Source organism: Pseudopodoces humilis, chromosome 19 (assembly GCF_049639895.1).
Source record: "Pseudopodoces humilis isolate 2021_Gansu_Grassland_sample_001 chromosome 19, ASM4963989v1, whole genome shotgun sequence".
In the NCBI taxonomy this organism is placed as follows: domain Eukaryota; kingdom Metazoa; phylum Chordata; class Aves; order Passeriformes; family Paridae; genus Pseudopodoces; species Pseudopodoces humilis.
The window spans coordinates 12,151,144-12,157,361 of record NC_142218.1 but is presented as its reverse complement, the minus strand read 5'-3'; the positions used below and the strand labels follow the sequence as shown (position 1 = coordinate 12,157,361).

At 45.5% G+C, this 6,218-nt stretch overlaps 1 long non-coding RNA gene across 1 annotated transcript; it reads right to left on the bottom strand.

Annotated features, from left to right (window-relative positions):
- Nucleotides 1–2,221: 2,221 nt before the first annotated feature.
- On the bottom strand, nt 2,222–3,944 carry LOC148182828 (uncharacterized). Its single transcript, XR_015774134.1, has 3 exons — nt 3,815–3,944; nt 2,911–3,072; nt 2,222–2,482 (listed from the first exon to the last, which is right to left on the bottom strand). It is a non-coding gene; the product is annotated as an uncharacterized LOC148182828 (long non-coding RNA).
- Between the last annotated feature and the right edge of the window lie 2,274 nt (nt 3,945–6,218).

The window sequence follows — 6,218 nt, the reverse complement described above, 5'->3', positions numbered from 1 at the left end:
CCAGGACAGCAGTGACCCCTGAGCCACCCACACAGAGCTGGTGTGAGCCTCACCTGTCCTGGTGCCCTCAGGTAGGGGCACAGGGTGCTGCAGGAGCACCACAGCAGCCAGGGGCCAGCATCCACAGGGACACATCAGCCACGCTGGGAATTCCACCCAAAGAACCTGGGAATTCCACCCAAAGAACCTGGGAATTCCACCCAAAGAACCTGGGAATTCCACACACAGCACCTGGGAATTCCATCCAAAGGACCTGGGAATTCCACCCAAAGAACCTGGGAGTTCCATACAAAGCAGGGTGCCACTGGTCCAGCACAGGACCTGCCTCTGGGTCCTTGGCACACTCCTCATCCTGCTCACAGCCAGGGCCCTCATCCCTCCTCCTCCTCCTCACAGCCCTGGGCTGGGTGGATGTCTGCACTTCTCTCTCTCCCACTTTTTAACACTTCATCAGAAGCTGGAATTTTTATTTATTTATTTTTTTTAAGTGCTAAATTTGCTGTTTCTGTTGGAGTTGAGATGAAAAGCTTTCACTGAACCACCTCTGATTGGAATCACTTCTATTGCCTTCAGTTTGGCCAGATGTTTCCTAATTACTTATCTGTCAAAACTTTTTTTTTTTGCTTATTTTAAATGCACAGACATTTCCTCTAAGTGAGAAAGAGTGTAAGGCTCTTGTTTAGTGTCTTTGCCCGAGTGAAATAAGCCAGGCTAAGCTTCATCATCAAGGCTGGATTTTATGCTTGAACATGCAATTTAACATCAAAAGCTTGATCTTTTTTATTATTCAGTGCTGCCTTTTAAGCCCAACTTCAGCAGGAGCCAAATGGCACATCCTAACTTGGGATTTAAAACTTTTATTTTTTAAAGCTAGGTCTGAGTCGCGCAGCTTTCTCCTGAGCTTGAGATGGTTTCATGTAATAACTCAGGGCCAGAATCTGCCACGATTACTCACATCAGTGAAGGCTTCCTTTCATGAGCAATCTGATTGAACTGGTGCTCCTTGGGGTGAGGAATGATTACAGAATCCAGCCTCATCCTTCTCCCATCACACAAATATTTTTGCTGCTTTGAGTCAGTTGCTGGGTCCTGCAAGGAAGTCCTGTCATTGAGCAGAAATTTGGAGGTAGAAAGACAGGAGAGGAAACCTTGAAGACTTGAATTCCCCACACGGACCAGCAGGGATCCTGATCAATCTAAGGAGGCAGAGTCTTTACCTGTCACTCATTTGAAATATTCAGCATTGATCTGCTATTGGACTGCTGCCAGAAATCTTTTCTTTTGGGTAAAGGTGCCAAGGATCCTGAGTTTCTGCAGGAAGGAAGGGGAAAACCAGCAGAACTCAGCCTGAATGGCTCCATGGGTGCTTTAAAGGCTTTGTTGTGTCCTTCTCCATGAAGAGAAAACAAACAGCCAATGCCTCTCAAAGTGTCCATGAATAATACACCAATACACCCGAATAACCCAAAAATAAATCCATATAACAATTTTGCAAAGGCTTTAAATGTCTTCAAAGCCAAGTAACATTCTTTAATGAAAGCAGGATCAAGCCAGAAAAGCTTTAGGAGTTTAAAGTTATTTGATAGCTAGTTATTTTCCTTCAAAAGAGGCTAAGTAAACCTCTGCCTGTAGCCTTCATCACTCCACCAGAAATGCTTTGTCAAGGTATTTGTGACAAATTAATTATAGCGATAGAAAATCTCAGTAGAAATGAATATTCAAAAAGATTTTTTTTTTTTTATTCTGTTGACTTCAGGGAATGCTCTCCTGTTTCTAAAGCTGTGTGTTTTCCTCATTAGCTCTCCCCCTCCCCCAGATCTTTTCAGAAACTTTCAGAAGTGATTAGAAAAGGTTTTATTTTCAGCTTGCCTGGGGAATGGCATTTGCAGTGGAACAAACCACTGATGCTGGAGTCTTGCTGGCAATAAGAAATGGCCCATCAGCAAACTTTCCAGAGAAAACATCCTGGAATTACCGTGCCAGTCCTGGCCACCTGGCACTAATGCCCAGCAAGATGCTGTGTGGGGCTGTCCCACAAAGTCTCAGCACTGGAGGAGCTTGTCCTCACAGCTCAGGGATCCTCAGTGGGTCCTGGCCTGATCCTGCAAACAAAAGAGCAGGGCTGGGGCACACCCAAGGTAAGTCCAATGTGCCAGAGAAATGTGGGTCTCCCTGCCAAGGCTCTGGCAAGGCAGAGAGCTCCTCATCTCTTGCTCCTGTTGTTGTCTGTAAATTGCAGACTCTTCTTGTCTTAGGCTAAAGGCATTTCAAGGAGAAAAATTCCCATTTGTGCATCTCATTAAGACTGAGAAAAGCAGGAGGCCACTGCTGTCCATGATGCCCCACAGCTCCAGGTCATCTCCATGCCTCTATTCCTGGGCACACTGGTCCTGTCCCCATGCTTGCCCAGCTTGGTCCTGCACATAGCACTGAAATATTGGGCTGCAAGTCCTGCAGTCTCTTCTTGAAAGGTTGTTTTGGGCTGACAAGAAAAGGGAATAAATGTAAATAAAACTTCTCCCAAGCTGTGACTGCCTGACCCCACTCAGGAAGCTCCCATGACCAATGTCCCCACACAGCCACATTTCTGGCTCTGCTACAGGAACTGGGCAGAAAAAAATCCTCCTCTCCATCCTCACTTTCCCCTGACAACTCAATTAACAAGCTGCCTCATTAGCATCCTATACTTAATTAAGAAGTTGAATTAATAAGTAGCCTTGGTTGCTTAATTAATAATTAATTAGTCCTTGGTTAATAAGGACAACAGAAACTAGTTCATAAGGGAATCACTTCAATAGCTGGCAGTGAAATGAGGATCCAAGGAGAAGGTGTTAAATGGCTGTGTGGAGGGGTGCTGGACCCCACCCTGACACCGAGGGTCCCTCCCTGAGTCCAGCTGTGGGCTGTCACCTTCAAAGCTCTTGCCAGCCTCCTCCTGCCCCATATCCAAGTTGGAAGGCTCCAAAATTCTCATTTGGCTCTTGCCAGCCCTGGTGATGCTCTGCAGAGATGCTGCTCCGTGGTTCCCCTGTCCCTGCTGGGGAGCTGGGATGGGTGTCTCACCTGCTGGCACTGGCAAGGCAAAAGGGGAGATGTGACTTCAAACCAGCAATAAAAAAGGGAATGTGTACAAAACACAAGCTAAAACATCCCTGCCCTGCTACATTATTTTCCAGGGAAGGACTCAGAATGTATTTTAGTATTCAAGTTTAAGCCTGCTCCAGAAAAAACACCCAACCAAAATTTGCTGGGGCTGGGTGAGACCTGCCTGAGCCCCTGCCCAGGCTCCTGGAGCTCAGGGCAGGTGGGAGCAGTGCCCAGGGCCCTGAGCCCTGCAGGAAATGCTGGTCCTTGGGCTCAGGCAGTGCTCAGCTCATTCCCAGCTCGATATGTTGCCCACAGTTTGACAACATATATTTGGCAATTTTCACTAGGGAAGTGTGAAGAATTATGTTGATTTTCCCTTCTCATCTTGATACAGCAGGTGTCTTGTTTCCATATGAATGATCTCAAGGTGTACATACATATATATCCATATATCAAAAACACTCCTATTATCATATAACATTTCAAATTCAGCTAAATAGAAGCAGTTGATTTTTCCTGATGGTATTGATTTGAAGTTCTCCATCCGCAGACCACTTTGGAAACAAAAGAAAAATCAGAGTTATTTCCCACACAACAGATGCAGCGCACCAATCTCTAGGAAAATGAACTTTTAGTTTATTGTTGCTTATGGTGACTTCTGTTCATGACTGGTTTCAAAGAAGATATTGAGCATAGCAGCAAAACATGTTTGCAGACAGATAATTACCATTATTTTCAATTATAATGCTGTCATCTCCAATCCAAGTATTTCAAGACTGGGAAATACAACATTACTGTTATTGCCACATTGATAAATTATGTTGTTGGTTTATTCTGAGAACGACAATTAATGGTGCTCAGTTTTGTTCCAAAATTTGTTGGACAACCTGAAATGAAACACAACATAAATTTGTTACTAACAATCACAGAAAGGAGGGGGCTGGGGGGTGAAGGTATTTATTGATGAAACACTCCAGACACAGAATCTAGAAGCAAAACTGAACTGGGAATTCAGTTTCCTTGTAGAAAGGATTGAGACTGCATTGCTCTGCTTTGTACAGAGGAAATCAGTGCTTCTCACACCTCTTATTTAGATTTTTTGTATCTGGTGTCTCAGTTATCTTTGCAAGTGGGCTTCATGCAACCAGGATGTGATGCCTGGATTCCCCTCATCATTTTTTAGACAAGGGAGAGACAGGTGAAGCTTCTTGCTCAAGGTTTCCAGCAGGCCAGTGGCAAAGCAGACGTGCAGCATATCCAGCAGGACATTTCTTCTGATGGATTCCTCTCCATCCTTGTCTGCACAGCTCCCAGGGCTCCTCCACCTCTCCTGCAGATCCCCCAGGGCAAAACCCAACAAGGGCTGAAGGGGGCTTGTGCCGTGGCCAAGTTTCAGCTCTTTCATACACCATGCAAGAGAGGATGGGAAGAAAGAAGAGAAGGAAAGCACAGTTGACTTCACTCCCACTGGGCTCCCAATAACGAACGGAACTAATTGAGGTCAAGGGCTTGTCAAGTCAGCAGCGTGGTTACAGTCTGAGAGGAAAACCTGCTCCCAAATGCTTCCCACAGTCAGTGCTGCAGGAACAATTTGGAAAGGCTTTCAAACTATTCAGCAGTTGCTGTGTCTGCTGCCTGGCATGGGAGTTTCCATTCCTGCACAATCCACTTGCATTCCTCCTCTTGCTTTACCTGCTTTTTGTTACATTCCACCTGTGGGCTGCTGGCTTTGCCTTGCAAACAGCCATAGCCACCTTCATGGCATTTGGGGAGGCTTTGGCTTATCTCAGATGGTCCAAAATCTAGCAGTGATGACCCTCAGGCAACTTGATATTTTCTGTGTTGCAGCAGAGATTCCCATTTCCTACCATCCCCACCCTGCACTTTGCCTTTATGTAGTTATGCAGCAATGATTACAGATTTGGGAAAGAGCTGCAGACAGAGAAGGCACAAACTAGAGAGAACACACCACTCCCATCCCCCTGAGCAGCTGGAAGCTACAGACATAACTATAAATTCCTGTCTGGTGAAAACTGTATTTACTCATCCCAAACAAATCCACGTGTGTCACCACTGCCAAGGGCTCTGGGTCCTGCTTTGGAGCACAATGGACCTCACTGATTCACACACTTCTGAGGTGCCTCTCCAGGAGCCTGGGCTTGCTGGGTGACTGATTCTGGCCTTACAGACACAAGCTCAGTTCCAAAGAAGAAGCAGGAACCTTTTCACAGGAAGCCCTGAGCCCCCTGGCTGGTGGTGTCCCATGAGAACAATCACAGCATCATCCCCTCTGAGGCTGCTGATTCCAAGGCTCCTGCTTTTGGACCAGACACGGTGTATTTTACCCAGACTTAGCCTCCCACAGGTGCAGCAGGGCATGTGGATCAAGCCTGTAACTGATTTTTAACTTTCTTGTTCTGTCTTGACACATTTTCCCCTTCCCCCCACCCCTATTTTTCATTAAATCCAGGCCAGCAAGGAGGAAGGGAGAGTTCAGTGCATCTGTTCATCACTAACATTGACAAACAACACGTAAAAGCTTTGCTAACCTGAAAAGTATTGGCATATCTAACCAAAACCCACTTGATTTCCCCTGGAAAGCAAAAGCTGTGAGAGGCCATTACTAGCAGGTTGCCCTTGCATGGGAAGTAATTGAATCTGGAAATGGGAAATATGCGGCAGGAGAGCTTGGCTGTCATTTTACAAAAACAATTAAATGCATGAAATGTGTCTTAATGATATAATTAAGGCAAAATTCCAATCCTCCATTAGTAGTGGCATTAATTATTGCAAGCACATTGCATTCAGTATCACTGGAATGATGAAATCCTCTGTTATACAGCTTTATTAACAAACAAATAAATAAATAAAACCTGATTATCTGCTCCTCAACAGAAGCTGTGAGGAAAAATTACTTTTGAACAAACCTTGATTAGTTTTGCCTGTTAAGGCTGGTGGTAAGAGAGGTCAAAGCACCTTGGGGAAACTCCTGTAAAGCACCACACGATGCTGGGACCCATCGTGGGTGTTACTGGGAGAGGCAAAAGTGATGAAAACCATCACAACGACCCCAAAGCTCCCCTAAAACACACCCATTTCCACACCAGACTCGCTCCCAAACCTCCTAAAAT